The following is a 19,072-nucleotide window of genomic DNA, read 5'->3' as shown; positions in this document are numbered from 1 at the left end:
TAGCCCAAATTGATCCTTTCCAAAATTCCTTAGATTCTTCATCACTCTACTTTAGGTCTTTGGGACATGTTTACACATACATGCACACACACATTTTCTCACCATGCTTTGCATTTCCTTCATATTACTTCTTATTCTTTGTAGCTATGTAACTAATTAATTGTATTACTATTTGATTGTCAAACTCCTGGATGGGGACATGTCTCTCTCTAACTATCAGTGCCCCAGCACTGAGCACAGATGGCATTCTTAACAAACATTCCTTCAGTTGAATTATACAAGGTACGTACAGGGATGTGGGCTTTCCCTGAAGGCTGACAAGGAAGAGGCAGAGAGGTGGTTAAGGGACCCTGGTGCAGACTCTAATTCTCCTTCCTCCAGATAAGGATGTGGCTGTGCTGATTCTGAGTTACAACATTTCCTTTAATGGACGTACTTGATAATTAGCAGAGAGTCTCCCAGAATAATGTAAGCTCTGACTGGAAAAGACTGTGGCACAGTAAAATTGGGCAAATTCTTGGATCAGACAAGTGTCATTGCATATTGAGGGAAGTGGAAACATTTGAGGAAATACATCAGAATTCGTGTGGGATTAGTTGTAGGACTGAGAGTGCTAACCAAAGCTGATTCTCTTATTTATGGGTTCTCTCAGGTCATTTTCATGCTTCCTTGTCATAGATAATATTATCCTTACTTTATAATACAAGTACAATACAGGTATCTCCAGCAGCCATACTTTCCATTGGAGAACTAGTAGCTGGGGAAGACCCCACTGAGCTGGGTTCTTTCTGCTCTGTGTGCTCCACTCACTTCTGAGAAGTTTTTATGTTCCCTTGGCTAATTAAGATGGGAACTTCATTCAACCTGCAGGGCATGTGAGAGGTGAGCTAGGTAGAAGAGTGGGATTGTCTTCTTTAGCTATTCTATGACCTTTGGAAGCATTGAAGTACAAACAAATAAAAAATAGTTGTTTGAGATAGAATAAAAGTTTAAAATTAACTACAATTATTAGGTTGTATACTTCTCATAGTGATACTACCCCAGTCTTAGAAGTATTTGTTATGGGCACCTGGGTGGCTCGGGGGGTTAAGCATCTGAGTTTAGCTCAGGTCACAATCTCGCAGTTTGTGAGTTTGAGCCCTGTATCAGAGCCTGCTTGGGATTCACTCTCTCTCTCTCTCTCTACCCCTGTCTTGCTCACTCTTTCTCAAGATAAATAAACTTAAAAAAAAGAAAGTATTTGCTAAAATACACATATCATGAAATTGTTTTTCTTTATCCTTATCCACATAGAGCTGTGAGGTATTAGGTGGCTTTGAACATTGACATTTCCCTTCTCTTCTATTGGCACATTATAATTTAAACTGTCGCCATGCCCCAAATTATTACCAGTTGACTTTGGTTATGTGCATACAATGAAGTGAAAAGAAATTTGAGGCTTACTCTCCTCAGAATTCTTATGGACTCCATGAGGTTCCTTGTAAGTGTCTTGGTTTGTTTGAAAGTCGTTAAGAGTGCATGTATAGTCTTCGTTAAAAGAATAACACACACAAAGTTAAGAATATTTGAAGATGCCATTGTTAACTTCTAGCAACCACTAGATTTAGCAACAGTAGAATGAAAAAGTTCATAAATAGTTACCTGTGACCACATATGATAAATCTAAGTAGTGAGACTGGAATAAAATAAAACTTTTCTTCATAGGTATTTATAAGTGAAACAAAAGCTTTTTGGTCATGTCATTTCTGTATGTACATCAAGTTTCCGAAATGATCATCTTCATATTAGAAATTGGAGTCTGTGGATCCTTGAAACAAATTGGCTTGGGAATGTATATATGTCTTTGTGTGTGTGTGTGTGTGTGTGTGTGTGTGTGTGTGTGTGTATTACCAAATCAATTTTATATACTGAGTACACACACACACTGAGTTGACTGACATCCTGTCAAGATAGCTTGCATGTGGGGCGCCTGGGTGGCGCAGTCGGTTAAGCGTCCGACTTCAGCCAGGTCACGATCTCGCGGTCGGTGAGTTCGAGCCCCGCGTCAGGCTCTGGGCTGATGGCTCGGAGCCTGGAGCCTGCTTCCGATTCTGTGTCTCCCTCTCTCTCTGCCCCTCCCCCGTTCGTGCTCTGTCTCTCTCTGTCCCAAAAAAAATAAATAAAAAATGTTAAAAAAAAAAAAAAAAGATAGCTTGCATGTAGCTTGACACAGCCTGCATCTAAATCTTCAATGGGCCTCACCAACATTGCTGATTGTGTTCATTGAGCTGTGTGCATATGGCCCACAGATACAAGTAGCACCAGTACAGGCTTCACGTAGTCATCTGGAGACATTCTTACGTGTCGTATAAAAATCATGAATATTCAGGGTGCAAATTTTCTCGTGATCATTCTTAAGGGAACATATTGTGGATGAAAATCAAAACTAAGTGAAGCAGAAATGATAGACACTTTTTAAAAAAGGGTTCATTCAAACAGTGACAAAATTTGGCTCGATCCTTATGTTTTCTGCCCATTGAAAGCTTCTCTTAGTGGGATTGCTAGCTTTTAAATGGTGTTCATGGAAAGCTATAATCATTTTTTTATTATAAAAAAGATAATAGGATAAAATGGAAAGTTGGAAAATAATGATGTGAGAAGAAAAATGTAAGGAAAGCAGATGAATAAAACAATCACTTGTTCTGAAGCTGGTTATTTATCTACTGATCAAAAGGGCTTTAAAAAAATATTGAATAGAACTTCACTCATGGGTTCACCTAGATTTCTTCTGAATCAGTCACAAAAAAGAAGGGAATTTTTATATAGTACTTTCTATGGTATACTATCTTTTTCATGGGAAAAAACAACCTTTAAAATGCACAGGTCTACCTTTTGAAGTTTAACCCTATTCTGCTGAACCTGTAGAATGCCCAGGCTTTGGCCACTTGGGAATTAGAATTATATTGTGATCATCCGAGAGCCCAGTTGCATGAAATATGCTGTGAGAGGTAGAAAAGGAATAGAAGATATGGTCCTTGTTCTCAAAAAGCTCACAATTTAATTTGAGAGAAATTGCCTCATTGTTGCATACACATGCTCTTGAGCTATCCTTGAATCAGGAACTAATTATTTACCTAGGGTTTACTAGGGAATAAAAAACTTCTTACACATTTCTATATTCTGAAAATCCAACAAATCAGGAATTACAGAATGTCAGAAGGGAAAGGGACATTAAGAATCGTTCAAGTCTGTCCTCTGGAAGTGCCAATTGGGGCAATTGTTTCTTTGAAACATTGTGAAGGAAAATTTTAGAGCATTTTTTGAAATATAAATTAACAAGTTATCTAGGATACTAATTGATTTTACTTAAGCAGGTTTGAAGTGACCAAATGTCGAAGCCAATCTGAATGCCAAGGACAAGCCGAGGTTTTTAATCAAAGGAACTTATGTCTTTGACCTTATTTTTCTGAGCACAGGAGAGGAAACTAGAGAATTAACCTTAGAGTAACATGAGTAGGGATTATATATGTACATTTTTCTGAAGACTTTAGTCCATAAAATTTGACTGAAGAACTGCCATAATTGACACCTTAAATTAGGAAGTTATAAAAGAACTTGCATTCCATTTTATATATGAATCCAGAAATACCGCCTTTTCCTGGAGTGAAAATTTTTAACTTTTAACAACCCAGTGGTGTGATGTGCACATCAGTACTGCAATGTGCTATTATTATTGCACTGATTAGGACAAGGAGTCTCACAGATGTTAAATAATTCTCAAGGTTACAGAACTTCTTAGAGGCACAGCTGTCATTTGAAACTAAATCTGATCACAAAGCCAGGGCTCAGGGTACTGACTACAGCCAGCTTGTTCCTAAGCAGCTAAGGGGCAACATCTGAAAATGGCCTTGGACACTCAGGTTTACAGGAAAAACAGCAGAGGACTTCTCCCTCTGCTTCTGTGTGTGGGGTGACCTCGTTAGTTGCCCACTTCAGGGTCCCTGGCTACCCTGAATCCTGACTGGGGGATATGAGGAGAAAAAAAGTGATCAGCTCACCACAGGTTTGGTGGTGCTTTGAACTCTGGTGTTCCTTTTCAATCCACCTGCTATTCTTTTTAGAGCCCCCAATACCTGTTCACATTGTGACATTGTAGGTGCATTCAGTGAGAGAGAAAATATGGAGTGTGCTTACTCCATCTTGCGCAGAAGCAAACCTTCTTATACAAATTAAAAATGTATATTATTTAAGAAGGGGGAAAGACTTGGGAAATAGTATGGTCGAACCACCTGCCTTTACGTTGCAGAATCACAAGACTTTCAGACGAGGAGCTTCTTCCCTCTTAGCAATCTATAGAGAAGGATTCTCCTCGTTCCTTCCAGTGTTGGATCACCCTGTTGGTCAGAAAATTTCATAGATGAGGATGGAATCTTCTTTATTGATAAAGGGAATTCTTATTTAACATTTCACTTAATAAAATCACCAAACATTGAGTGCCTACGATAGTTGGAAAGCTGGTATTTTGAGAAATGAACATTCTATTTGTCAGTCTCCCTCTGCTCTTCCCCAGTAGGTATCATTACTTATTCTTCAGCGTTAAGCTGGACAAGCTAATTTGGCTTCTCTCTGGAGAATTTGCTCTGGTAATGTAGTCCCTCAAGAGAAGTCCCTCACCTGTCCTCAGCACCGAGCAGGACATAGGTCCAATAAGTACTCCTAAATGGATGAATTGTCCTGAGGCTGGAGCCTTTAGAAGTGAGGTGCCAAATTTAAAGAAATTTAGGAACATTAACATTTTTAAAGAAAGTATAAGTCAGAGAAAGACAAATACCATGTGATTTCACTCATATGTGGAATTTAAGAAACAAAACAGATAAACATAGGGGAAGGGAACAGAGAATAAGATAAAAACAGAGGCAGACAAACCATAAGAGACTCTTAAATACAGAGAACAAACTGAGGGTCGCTGGAGAGGAGGTGGGTGGAAGAATGGGCTAAATGGGCGATGGGCATTAAGGAGGGCACTTGTCAGGATGAGCACTGGGTGTTGTATGTAAGTGATGAATCACTGGGTTCTACTCCTGAAACCAATACTACACTGTAAGTTAACTAAGTTGAATTTAAATAAATAAATTAAAAAAAATGAGTGGGGGCTTTTCCACTGTCCTTCCAGATGCAAATTCCAGTCTGAAAACCTAGTCTGTTCATCAGAATTTCCCTCACTCTAATTTTCTGAAGGCATAGATATTTTGTGTTTCTATGTTTTGCTGCAGACTTGTCCCTTGGGCACTGCATTTCTCTACTGTTAGGAAGAGTCTGTAGATAGACTGAACTCTTAATTTTCATCAATACCTATAGCTCTGAATAGTGTCACCTTCTTTCTTTCTCACAGCCTGGTTCAATAATGCTTAACAATTCCAGGGGTAATAATGTCAGCCCAGGTTGACCTGTCAACATGGAGAGAATAACAGGGACACAAAAATGATGTGGTTTGGTGTGATGATGGTGTGGGAAATAACTTTAGATTCCACTGATATGCTATTTACAACCTAATCTAGTCTCATCCTCTTTCTTATTCCTGTTCTTTCTTGCACCTTTCATCTTTTTGCCGAGTGGGGAGAACCTACCATCTACCTATATGGGTGGGAATGCTTCTGCCTATAAAGTCTCTGATTTTTTCACTGATCAAGGCAAAAACATGCATCCCGTTGTTTAGTTATACAATCTAAATGTAAGCATAAAGAAAACAAAAGCAATGCACACCATGGAGAGGCATGCTAAACTGCTGTTTGTCAGCTTTTTCCAGAACAATGTGTAAAATCTGGAAATTGCCTGTCAGTAATTTGTTCTACTTGGACATTGCATGGAGACCTTAATATTGAAACTGTACTTCACTTCTGTTCAGTCTAAAGACTTGGGCCTATGGAAAATGGGTGAAAACAAAATTGTAGTTTAGATTGCTAGGAATAAGGACCCATGTCCTCTTTAAAGAATGACAAGAAAAGTCAGCCATTGATGGGTCAAATTTATTTTTTAAGATCTTAAACCAAATTCCATATTTGTACATGGGAAAGTATTTTCTTTCTGCTCAATTAAAAAAAAAAAAACTACTTGAGTTGCCAACTAAGTAACGGTGAGTCACTGGATTCATTTACTACCAATCTGAAAACTAAGTTGGGGGAAAAGAAAACTGCAACTAATAGCTACACAGTAGATTTGTGGAAGCACTGTATAATTACAGCACTCACACAACAGATAGTCCTCCAATCTGTCCTGAAGTATTTGGCCTTAGGTAAGGGGTCTGATAATTGGTCCAGTAAGTACTATGGCTTTTACGACCAAGCACTAATACTTTGCTTATAAATGCTCAGTTTAGCAATTGGGCACGAGTGCAGAAAATTTTGCACAAAGTGAAGGCTCTTGACAAAGTAGTATCTGACAGCTCACATGTCTTAGAAATGATGCAGTGCTTAGTTCTGATTGCGTGGGAAGGTGAGTGTTATGGGTTGAATATTTGTGTCCCCTCAAAATTAATTGGTAGCAGCCCTAACCCTCCAACGTGGCAGTGTTTGGAGGGGGGTCTTCAGGAGATAATTTGCTTTAAATGTGGTCATGAGGGATGGGATTATGAAAAAGGAAGAGAGACCATATTTTTCTCTTTCTGCCATGTGAGGATACAGCAAGGAAGAGAGTCCTTATCAGGAACTGAATCAGCTGACACCTCAAATCTTCATAATTCTGAGGAAAAATAATTGATAGACACTGAATTACAGATCATTACTGGCTACTGTTAAGCTTTTGACTTTCAAATAAAATCTCAGATAGACTAAAACCTCAAAGAAATGTAGAATAAATTAATTTTTCAATTTAGTCTTTTTTTTTTTCAGAGTTTTGTGTAAGGTACTTTTATAGCATTGGTAATTTTCCAATCACTTTGATATAGATTGTTAGAAATTGTTCTTTCAGCTGAAAGTAAAAGGAAGAGCATGACATTGAAGAAAAAAACACAAAGATCTTTTTTATTCCAAAATATAGTAATGTATTTTAGGTATATATAATTCAAACAAAGAATGGATAGAGAAGTATGTGGAATTGGAAACTCAAAAATGTTTGTTTATTTGTTAAGTAGGCTTCATGCCTAGTGTGGAGTGAAGGATCTCAAGACCCTGAGATCAAGACCTGAGCTGAGATCAAGAGTAAGATACTTAACTGACTGAGCCACCCAGGCACCCCGGAAATATCTTCTAAATCAACTTACCTTAGAGACCTTACATTGCATTCATATCTGAAAAATTCAAGATTTTCCAAAATAAGAACTTAAAACATTTCTCAGGTCAGTGTTGAGTATGTCCTTCACCTTTTCTTCCCTAACCATTCTTACTCCTTAGGCGAAATCTCATCAACTTCCCTGGTTTTAGATAATATCCGTAAGTTTCCAGATTTTTATCTCTAGATCTCATTTCTCCCCAGAGCTCACACTCGTGTATTCAACTTGCTATTTCACACTTATATTAGGAACTTCAATTCTAATTGGCCCACAGATAATATTTCTTCTCTAATATCTCTAATATTTCTTCTCCAGCTTACTCCTCCTCTGTCTTCTTGAACCCAGTATTTTGCACATTATTTTTCCATTGCTCAGGACAAAACTGTTGGCCTGCCTTTTCTTGACCGCCCTTTTTTCCCCATATTTTCAAGACCTATTGATTCTACTTTCAAAATGTATCTTGACCCAACCTATTTCAGTTATTCATCTTTGTGCAACACTATTCCAGATCCATTGAGATAGTTTATACTCTTGAAGTTTTAATTTTTCCTTTTAATTTAGGTCTCTGGGCCTCTGAAATTTGTGTACCTAGTGTGAGGTTGGATTGTATTTTTTCCCCTCTTTCTCCTTTTATATTTAACAAGTTTCTGTTGCTTTCAATTTTTTTTCCATGCTGATATTGTGAACGTTGAGAATCCAGTCACAGAACTAGCAATTGGCTTCTCTCAGTTTCTGGTTTTGAGGCTGTATCTTTGACTCTACCTCCTGAGGTTCAGAACTTCTAGTAAAGTAATTGCTCCAGGTTGACGAATGGTCAGCCTCTCCTCACGAAGTTGAGTTTTATGGAGTTTTAGTTGTAAGTAGTTCGCATGAGTCTTGTCCCATCTTATATAGAGATCTCTTAGCCCATAACCCCCCAGAAACTCAGTCTTCTTTACTATCACCTACTTCCTGTCCAGGAGTCCATGGAGCTTGGATTTAAGGTCCACTGTTTTTGTTTTATATTTGATCCACTGATTCTGAGCCTAATTTTGTCTCATCCTTTTTATCTGTTAATATTTTATCTGTCTTTGTCATTTGTTCAAGCGGGAGAGTTGGGTTAAGGCACAGACACAGTTATGTGGAAGTCAAGGATTGGAAGTCCTTCCACAGGATTGGAAGTCAAGGATTGACCTTTGGTGATAATCTTTGACTGCAGTGTTTTAATCCAAACAAGTACTTCCAAAGGTGGCATTTCTAGTCTCCAAGGTAGACTGATAGAGAAGGTGTTTTGAGCCAAGAGTAGCTTTACACATCCCTCATATCTCATCATGTCTGCCAGTACCATCAAGAGAACTTGGGAGTAGTTACCTGACTTGAGAGAGGGAAGCAGAGGACATTCTCTTCTACAACTACATGTCTGGAAATATTATTAATGATATAAAACAACCACAGGATGAGTGACTTCACATTGAGTGTTATCACATTATTGCTTTAGCACAGTAGCATAATTTTGTATGCCCCCAAAATTGTTTCTAAAATATCAATGAAAATGTATAGAACAGTAATTGTGTGTCATAACTAAGTGTGATAGATGTTTTCACACATTACATATTTTTATCCTCATTTTATAAATGAAATCTCAAAGGGTTATATTACTTACACAGTTGGAGTAGTTTGGATGTGAGCTCCAGAGTCCAATATATTTCATATTGCTATACTTTTATAGATGAGATGAGAAGCAGTGGGCCCCAAGAGAAAAGATGACTAATGAGACTGATATTAATATCTTTTCCATTTCATTTAGTTCCCCTTATAAATCTTGGCTGCCACCATTCCAGCATTCCTCATTCATTCATGCATTCATTCATTCATTCAATATTCTGTGTCTGCAGTATGCTAGATGTGGTTCTACAAAGTCGAACAAGTCATGGTAATTTACCGTAACTCACTAGAAACACTTGTTCTTCCTGTCTAGCATCCCTTAATAACTCTGAAATACTTTATATCTGGCAATAAAATATGTATATATTTTCATCATTGAATCATTTACAAAATATATCCACTGTTTTTCATATAATTGGCTAATGACTTAAGGAACAGATAAAAACCTCTTTCAGACATTTACTTTTCTTTTTTATTTTTAGAATTTATTTATTTTGAGAGAGAGAGGCAGAGAGAAAGAGAGAGCTGGGAGGGACAGAGGAAGGGGTGTGGAGACAGAATCCCAATCAGGCTCTGCACTGTCTGTTCAGAGCCTGATGCAAGGCTCAATCCCACAAATGGTGAGATCATGACCTGAGCTGAAATCAAGTGTTGGATGCTTGACCGACTGAGCCACCCAGGCACCTCCAGATGTATACTTTTTGATGGAACTATTTGTCGAAGAAAACAACTTTTTATGTAACGCTGAAGGTCTACATTAAGAATATTTTTATGATCTGGTCAGAGAAAAGTTCTGCACTTGCAAATAAGGCATTATAATAAATATTAAAAATTCTCTACAGCAAGGTGCATTGCAGAATACTAAATACTAAAATAAATAGCATGGCTCCTGTGCACACAAATTCATGAATTTCTTTTCCCCCTACTACTTGCAAGTGCCTTAAGCACAGATTATGTCTCACCTGTCATTTTTTTTCCACTGGCAACTTGGCACCTGGTGGATGCTCAAAACATATTTGTAGAATGCATTATTTATCGGATGGATGGATATTCTTTGTTATTGGTTGAGTGGATGTACTGTAAGGAAGAATGAATGAATGAAATGATGGCTGTATTTATATGCAACACTCTGTAAGATATTTGATACTTCACCATGTGTCTTTAGAAAAGAAAGCCTGATAGTGTTTTGGGGGACATGTAAAAAAAGGCCTGATAGTATTTTGGAAAGCGTGTATTTAGTATTTGGCTTTTATTCCCAGGTTTCAGAAGCATGGGACTACAAATAAATGCCAACTTCCTCTTTTGTATCTTACTGCCAGACAATTTCTGTTATTCCAAATTTGAAAGCATCATCCAAAATCTATATTTTTTCTGTATTTATCTACTTACCTATTGCTTAGATACACAGACTATCAATAAAAGCTTGAAATTATTTTCTTGTACATAATTTCATTACAGCGGTACTCACTGTAATGAGCTATTCTGCGATAGAGTAAGTTGTTTTTAATTGTTGGATTAATGCAAGTAATAAAGAGATGCCATATAGCTTTTTACTTTATGATTTTTTTAAATTATATTTGTATATATCACTTAAAACTGACAATCCCAAAAGAAGCTACTTTTTTTTTTTGTTATAATTTGTACATGGGAAAATGAAACTCAGAGAAGTGAAATGACTTGTCTATTTCACAGTCATGCCAGACATTCTTCTGGGTAGGAAGAGACAATCACTACCTTAAGAGAACTTACAGTCTTGGGGAGTGGGAGGACAAATAAAGAGATAATTACATTATAGTAAGTGGAATTATACTTAATGCATGTACAGGGTGCTGTGAATATGTGTGGGATGTATATTTATATCAATTTGTTCAGAAGTCTGTGGAACTTCAACAAAGTGTATGGTTCCAAGTGCAAGGCTTATTCTACCATAGCCAACCTTTCTCTTCTTTATCTTTTTTTAAATGCTTATTTATTTTGAGGAAGAGAGAGAATCCCAAGCAGGCTCCACGCTCAGCAGTGTAGGACCTAACATAGAGCTCAATCTCTCAATTGAGAGGTCATGATCTGAGCCCAAATCAAGAATGGGATGATTAACTAACTGAGCCACCCAGGTGCCCCTCCCTCCCTTCTCTTTGATTCAGTCTTAGACCTAGTGGAAGTTGGTTAACAGAAGTAAATATGACAAGTGAGAAATTAAACTTCAAATGAAGAAAAGAGCTGGGTCTTGACAGTGTTGCATTTTGGTATTTTAGAGACTTCTAGAGAAGGTTACTGAATGAAATGGGGGAGTGGGCAAGGAGGGACAAGAAAGCAGGACTTCTTAGCAGAAATACTAGTAAACAATTGACTTTAAACTCTAGGCCTGTCTCAGTTGCTTGCTCAGGGAAACCTATCCAGTCTTCCAACACACACATAAGACTTTGTGATTAAGAAAGGGTGAGTTGCATATTTAATGGTACCCTTAAAACTGAGTAGATGATTATGAAGATTTTTTTTTCTGCTTCTTAATTCACAGCAACTCCTGGTTGAACTAGAGATGACTTTTCTTTCCAGTGTCTCTTGACTGGGAATAGAACATTCATGATAATGAAATTCTAGACAACAGAAAATGGATGTACTGTGGAGTTCCTTGGTAATGAGATTTGAAAATAGAATTTTAACTGGAGACTAATATTAGAATATTCCTGAGTAATATCTGACCTTTATGGCTTGGAGCACCAGAGCTTCCTTTCCTCGCGTATTTGCATTTCTAATATCCTGAAGTCATTTCCTGTGTGTCAGTTTTATCACTGCCCCACTGTTTAACTGTGCTGCCTATACCCTCCCTCAAATGTCCGTTCTTTCACCACGAATTTAAGACTGCAGAAATGACGTCAACTTCAGGGTAATTTAAATTCCAGTGATCAAATTTTCTGGTTTCCTGACCACTAGCCTTTCTTTCCTTGTTTCTTCTGTTCCCATTATTTCTTTAGGAGCTGAAAGTTTCTTGATATATAAATATTCCCAGCCCCACTCTTTTTATCTTGTACCTAATTCCCCAAAGGGGTTGCTGCAGTGATTCTCGCCTCTTTCCATTATCTCCCTTAAGTCATGGCTGAAGTTTTTGTCCCATCTTAAGAATATGGATTTTCAGCAAAATTGTAAAATATAATGGAAGAGTTCCAGCTTCAATTAAATATTTACTATTTTATTTGTGAGTCTGTGGATTGTTTCTGCATAATTGTTATCTGATATAATCTTTCCTCATCAAAGTTATAATTTCTTAATTTGTTAAAATCTATATAACATACAAAAATATTTGGTTTTCAGGGGACCTGGCTGAAAGCTGAAGTTGTTTTTAGTATAATATGTATTTTAAAAATAGCTTTATTGAGGCATAAGTGTATGTAGGTTGTAAAATACACACATTTTAAGAATAGAGTACATGAGTTTTGATAAATACATGAATGCAATTACCACCACAGTCAAGATTTAGAACACATTCATCATCCCTAAAAGTAATCTCTTTTTCCTTTTCAAAGTTCACATTCTATGCACAAACCATGGAACCTCTGAACTACTTTTTTTCCACTATATTTTTTTGTTTTCTATAATGTCATGCAGTTGGAATTGTGTAGCATTGCCTACCCGCCCCCCCCCCCCCCCCCCCGCCTTCTAACATGGTTTCCAAGGTTTCATTTCTCTAGCATTCTCTATTTTACAGATAAATAACTTGGAGAACAGTAATACAAATACTACAAGAAATTTTGCTGAAGATAGATATGGTTTTACAGAAGTCAGTAGACATTTACGTAAGGATCTGTATATACGTGTGTGTGTGTGTGTGTGTGTGTGTGTCTGGAAATGGGGCAATACTGACCCACCCATGTATGGGATTTATTCTTGGGACAGTCTTGCCAGCTAATTTCAGCAAAAGTTAGTGCTGCAAAGCATTGTTCTAGTCTTGTATAGGATTAAAAGAGTAACAAAACACAGTATTTGTTCTTATAAAAATTATGGTATAAACATAATTCCATAAGACAAGTAGGGTAGGTGTAATAAGGTAGTACAAAGAAAGTGTGTTGAGTACTTAAAAGAGGTGGGAGAAATTTGTTTGAGATATTAGCACAGGCTTCATTAAAATGATGGTCTTTGGATAGATGGCCTTTGTGGGTGAATAGAGGTTTGGTGAGTAAAGACGGTGAAAACTGACATGCCAGGCAGAGAAAACTACATGAGAAAAGCCAAAGGGTAGGAATTAGAAGAGTGGAGAACACTTGGGGGAAAAGCTTGGCTCAATAAATATTTGCTGAGTGAATGAAAATTTAATATTCTATTCCCAAAGTTAGTGCTAATAAAGTAAAATTTAAGTGGGTCTGTAATTAATAATCATGTTGGAGGAGTGTGTTGAAATGTAATGGTAAAAAACCTCACTTCACAGCCTGCACGTGTGGCTCCTTGCCTGACTCCAAAGGGCCTCCCTGACCCATGCCTCCTTCCTGTCCTGATAGCTGCTTTTTTATCCTTCAAGGTTGAATTTCCTTTCTGTCTTCCCAGGAAGCCTTCCTTGACTTTCCTCTCCAGAGTCAGCTGCTCCATCGCTGTGCCTGCTGTTATTATAGTACTTACACTGAAACCATTCAATTATGTGTAGATCTCCACCACTGAACTGTGAGAAGCTCAAGTGCAGAAATTTTGTTTCACTTGTCTGTGCATAACCAGTTCTTGGATCTGGTAGGTGCTCAACACCGTCTAGTTGCAGGACAGAGACATGCTTAGCTGAGTACTGAGTTGATAGTTTTCTCTTCTGCCTTTATGTTATTCCTTCCTTCAGTCTCAGTGTGTAGTTCTTAGTCTCCAGCTGGAAACTGAGCTGTCTATACACATTTCACAGCTCTGTGCTTTTCCATGTCCCCTCAGCCCCTCATGGCCTTAGCCAGTGTCTCCACAGACCTAAATTCTAAACATCTCTTTAGCTGGAGCTCAAAGGCCTCCTTTATCAGAGTGCTTCTCTGATGTCCAGCCAAAGTGTTTTGCTTTCTCTGAATTTACGTGATAATTTTCTATACCACTTTCATGATGTTTTCTATTTTCTAGACCCAAAGTCAGAACCTGAATTTTGTATACTTTGAATCCCCAAAAGGCTACAAGGTGCCCTCAGAATAGACACATATTCAAGTTGCATTCAGTGTTTTTTTTAATTGAGCAAAATTTGTCAGGCCCCACGTTGGTGGCTAGCTATTCAATAAATATTTACTAAACAAATGGTTCACTCATCACTTGCTTTGGGGGTAAACTGCAGAGCAACACCGGCTAAATGAAAATGTAATTTGGAGGCAGAAAAAGAGAAAGGAACAAATCAGAAATGTATCCTGTAGCAAATTACAGAATTTCACAAAACCATTTGAAATCTTGCTTTGCTCATGAAAATCTCCACAAAAATCTAGCAACCCTGAGAGCAGTTTGAAAAAAATGATAACCTGGAAGAAATAAACGTTTTCTCAACATGGAAGGAGTTTTAGAGAGTTTTGTAGTTTCTTTTGTAGTTATGAACGTGTCTTTTCAGTAATTACATGGTGACTAATTTTACATTCAAGCTAACCACTTAACTTTAAATGTATTTGATTCTATAGATCAAGTATAGACTTGGAAGCTTTGAATAGAAAGCTAAGTATGGGTTATAACAATAAGGAAATAAAATTAATCTACTTGGAGTTCTTTTATCTAAACAAATAATCAGCTTTTATGATTTCAGGGCCATTCATTCCTCTTTCTTTCCTTATAAAAGCATTCACTCTGGTCACAATTTTCTTTGTCTCTTTTGATTACCTTGGGGACTCAGGCTAACACACCAGGTCTTACTCTCACTAACTTCATGATTCTTTTTCCCTACAAAGCTGAATGTAGTTGAGGACCTTAGCGTAGCACATCCAAATGCATTCTGCTTTCATAGCAAAGGACTTTCATGTTCAATTTCACCAGGATTTAAAAAGTGAAATATAAATATTTCATTTTAGAATTATTAAATGTTAACTGAACATTTCGAGAAACAACATCATCTTGTTTGCCCCAGAGGGTCTCAGCCACCCTGCAGACTACCCACCTCCGGGTTAGGGCACCTGAGTCAAAGCTGTTCCCAGGATGAATAAGCAAGGCTCTGGAGAAAATGATCAGTTGGGGGCCAATTCACTTTAGAACAGCAATGATGATGCTCTTATTCATAGGTGTTGAAGGAATGGTGATACTTGGCTGGCAGAGTCTTTGTTTACTGATTTATTTCTCCCTCTTTTCTAGGAGATACAGTAAAAGCTCATACTGTCTGTATAATGCTTCCACAAGCACAGTGAGTAGATACATTACTATTTTCTCATTAACTTGTCTAATATTTTTTGTCCCTTTAGCCAATGCCTACTTCTTCTGCATTCCTCACTGAGACCTTTTTCTTGCCTCTAATATCCCTCTCAAAAATGGAAGCAGCTTTCTATGTCAAGTATCTACTATTTTCCTTTTTTTTTTTTTGATTGCTCATGGTTGCTCTACTTTCTAAGCTCATTTGTAAATGGCAGAGAACATGGGGGATTTTCTCGGAGCTCTTCAAGATTGACAAAACCAGCACTTTGTAAATAGTTTTATCTTGTGTATACTTGGAAAACTTCTGCACTTGCATCAGAGCCCACCACATGCCCTGGGAAAAATTTCAGAAAGAGCTTGCCTTGTGCTGTAGATGTGCTCTGAACAGGGAAGGATCAGTGAATGTTTGTTGAATGAACGAGTGAGTGAATAAGGAACACAAATGAGAGCTAGCCCTACTGAACACACAGGAAGGCCATTCATGTTTTAGAACAGAATCTAAGATTGTAAATACTATTACCGTCTGGCAGACTGTGTCCTGATTATGTTAACATAGTCTTAGCAACAGCGGTTTGAAGATAGAGCTTGTTCTGAACATGTGGTCAACTGGGAATATGATTCTTAGTGAAAGGATATTGTGTGATTTTAGATCTCCTCTACAGTCTTATTTTATTTATTTTTAATGTTCTAATTTTTTTGATTTTGAGAGAGAGAGGAAAAAAGAGAGTGAGATAAAGTATGTGAGAGAGCAGGGGAAGGGCAGAGGGAGAGATAGAATCTCAAGCAGTGGGGCTTGATTCCATGACTTGGGATCGTGACCTGAGCTAGAATCGAGTCTGAAGTTCAACCAACTGAGCCACCAGGTGCCCCCTACAGTCTTCTGTCAAAACAACTTGATTTTATGTGTTTGATTATTGTAAACTTAATTTTCTATAAGTAGGTTACAAATATACTGTAAATAATAACATAAAAATGCAGGAAGACTAAAGAAACACTACCTTTTACATAGTGAAATACAGTCAAGCTGATTACATGCCATCTGCTGACTTTGTTACTATTTTTTTGTGTGTTATGAGAACATCTGGAATCTACTGTCTTAGCAAATTTTCAATATTTAATAAGTATTATTAACTATAGTCATCACGCTGTATATTTAATCTGTACACTTAACTCATCCTGTGTAACTGCAACTTTGACCAACATCTCCCCATTTCCTCTGCCTCTCCTTTCTCTGGTAACCATGGTTCTACTCTCTGCTTCTCTGTATTCAACTTTTTTAGATTCCACATAGAAGTGAGATTTCTGTGTCTGGCTCATTTCACTTTGCAGTCATCATTTCACTGTGTATGTGTGTATGCTCATCATGTTGTGCAACTTAAACATACGCATTCTTATTTTAAAAAGCTCTATATTTTACGAGTCCCTTTATATGAAAAATTAGAAAAGGTGAAGGTTTAATGACAGAAAGCACATCACTGGTCACCAAGGCCAGGAAGCGGAGGAAGGGATTGATGACAAACGAATATGAGTGAACTTTTTGGGGTGATGGAAATGTTTGATATTACGATGGTGGTGGTCTTGACACCATGCACATTTAAGGCTGTACACATAAAATTAGTGAATTTTATTATATGTTAATTTTACCCCATCACAACTAATTAATAAAGTGAAAAACAAAGGAAATAAATAAATAAATACATCTTTGTTGTTTGGAAAAAAATAAGAAAAAATAAACACTGACTGTGGAGGTTGGCACTGGAGGAGAATCTCATGGCGGAGCTGCCCTCTGAGGCTTTCACCATCACCTTGGGATTATTTGCTGTCTCCATTATAGCCTCCAGGGACCCCGCTTATCCTTCAACTTTCTGGTCCCAATTTAGAGAAATGACCTTGCTTTTGCTTTACTAATAGCTTAACTGAGACATGGTAGAATATTGTTTTAATATTGATTATGAAAAAAATCAGGAATGAAAAGGAAAACAATCACAGAACAACACTTTGAATCTTTTCGATAGTAACATACTTGCATCTTGTTCTCTGCATCAGAGGATGGAAAATTTTTTCTGTAAAGGACCAGGTCGTAGTAAATATGTTTGGCTGTGGACCATGCTATCTCTGTTGGGACTGCTCAGCTTTGCAGTGGTAGTGTGAAACCAGCCGTAGACAATGTATCAATAAATGGACTCCAACAAGGTATTAGGAGATCAGGCAGGGCCAAATTTTGCCTGCATGCAAAATATATATTTGGTTTGAGGTTATGTCTTTTCTTTGGTTCAATGACATGAAATATTCAGGGTGCCCCTGAATATCACTCTCTACAGTCTGAATTGTGCCCTACCTTTGTAAATGTAAAAAAAAAATCATAATCTTGTCAAAAAATGATACAAGAACTGAAACATCATTGGAAGATGCAAACACATCTAGTTAAGAACCAGAGACTCATTTCCTCATGAAATTTTTAGAAACCTAATACAATTATTCTTGTTACTATTAGATCTGTTGTTTATTCAAGACAGAGCATGCACATATGGGTACATATTTGCTTTGGGTTTCTCAGGGAATCTTGTATAATGTAGAAATAGTTTACTGCTGGGGTCAGATTCATGTATGGTATAGAAGGCCGGAAGGGCCGGATTAAGGTTCGGGAAATGGGGGTTTATAAATCACCTCTGTATGTATTGTACCTACATTCCCACATCAGCTGTTACTGAGACTATTGTACACAAAGTCAGTCCTAAGCAGATCACTTTTTTAACAGAACAAACAAGAACCCAATCCACCTCTACTATTACTCTGAGCTTTCACTCCAAGTCAAAAGCTTAGGTCAATGTAGAATGAAAGCCTCTGATTCTTCTCTGTGCTTTTGTAGTTAAAACTGACTTAGCAGCGGTGGTGTCCCAACAACTTTCAGGACGGTTCCTGCAGCAGGTGTGTGTACCCATCTTATTCCAGGCAAACAGTCATCAGGTTAGCTCACTGGAAGTTGTATGCCCACATCATTTCATAGATCTGCACATCAGATGTGGTCTCATGAATCTGTGCATCTGGTCGCCTCTTGTCTCTGCATGTCTGATGCCTGCCTGTGTTCCTCTGACACATCTCCATCATTGTGATTATTATTATTTGGGGGGAGGGCACTTTCTTACTCTCTGTCACCATAAGATGCTCCAGGCTCATCTTGTATATTTACTGTCTCAGTCCATGAAACTGCTATTTCCCTTTCATTCCAAGGAGCCTTGGTTCATTTTATGGGATTATGTGGATGTATTTCACAATATCTGGATGCAAGGTGTGACAAATAGCATTTTTCACTTAGGACTAAAAATGGTGTGTGTGGGGGGCTCCCTCTTGAAACCTTCTGTTGAGCACTGTCTTTCCAACACTTGTGTTAAGGATGGAGGTTGGTGGTGGGAGGAAAGTATGTACTCACAAGTTTTCAGGTTTTCCCAAAGAGGCACCACTGGTGTTGAGGAAATGCCTTGCCATTTAAAATTTCTCATCACTGTGTATAAATGAAAGAAAAGGAAGGACAGTAACCCTGCGATCTCTACCATCTGCTCCCACCCCTGACCTCTGAGCTTAACAGGCTCACCAGATATGACAGTGGATGATGAGAGCTGCTTCATGAGACAACTTGGGCTTGGAGTCTTGAAACTGAGATGCTAAGGGCAGCCTAGCAGGGTTTTATATACTATTACTTGTTGTCTGCATTTTGTACTCTACGGGGTGTAGGCTGGGGCTGGTGACTGGATTGTCTCCTGATTTGGTGGTTAGTGTTGTGATTCTTCATAGGAACGAGAGGAATAAAGGGTATAATAATATTATGGAAAAGGACTTGATGACTTACCACAT

At 37.8% G+C, this 19,072-nt stretch overlaps 1 long non-coding RNA gene across 1 annotated transcript in view; it reads left to right on the top strand.

The window, feature by feature from the left end:
- LOC131484411 (uncharacterized) overlaps positions 1-19,072 on the top strand; it is a 478,066-nt gene that overhangs the window by 87,303 nt on the left and 371,691 nt on the right. The window contains exon 2 of the long non-coding RNA XR_009248234.1: positions 15,164-15,212. This is a non-coding gene — a long non-coding RNA (uncharacterized LOC131484411). The remainder of the gene's footprint in view (positions 1-15,163; positions 15,213-19,072) is intronic.

Source organism: Neofelis nebulosa, chromosome 1 (assembly GCF_028018385.1).
Source record: "Neofelis nebulosa isolate mNeoNeb1 chromosome 1, mNeoNeb1.pri, whole genome shotgun sequence".
In the NCBI taxonomy this organism is placed as follows: Eukaryota; Metazoa; Chordata; class Mammalia; order Carnivora; family Felidae; genus Neofelis; species Neofelis nebulosa.
This window is presented reverse-complemented; position numbering and strand designations above follow the sequence as displayed.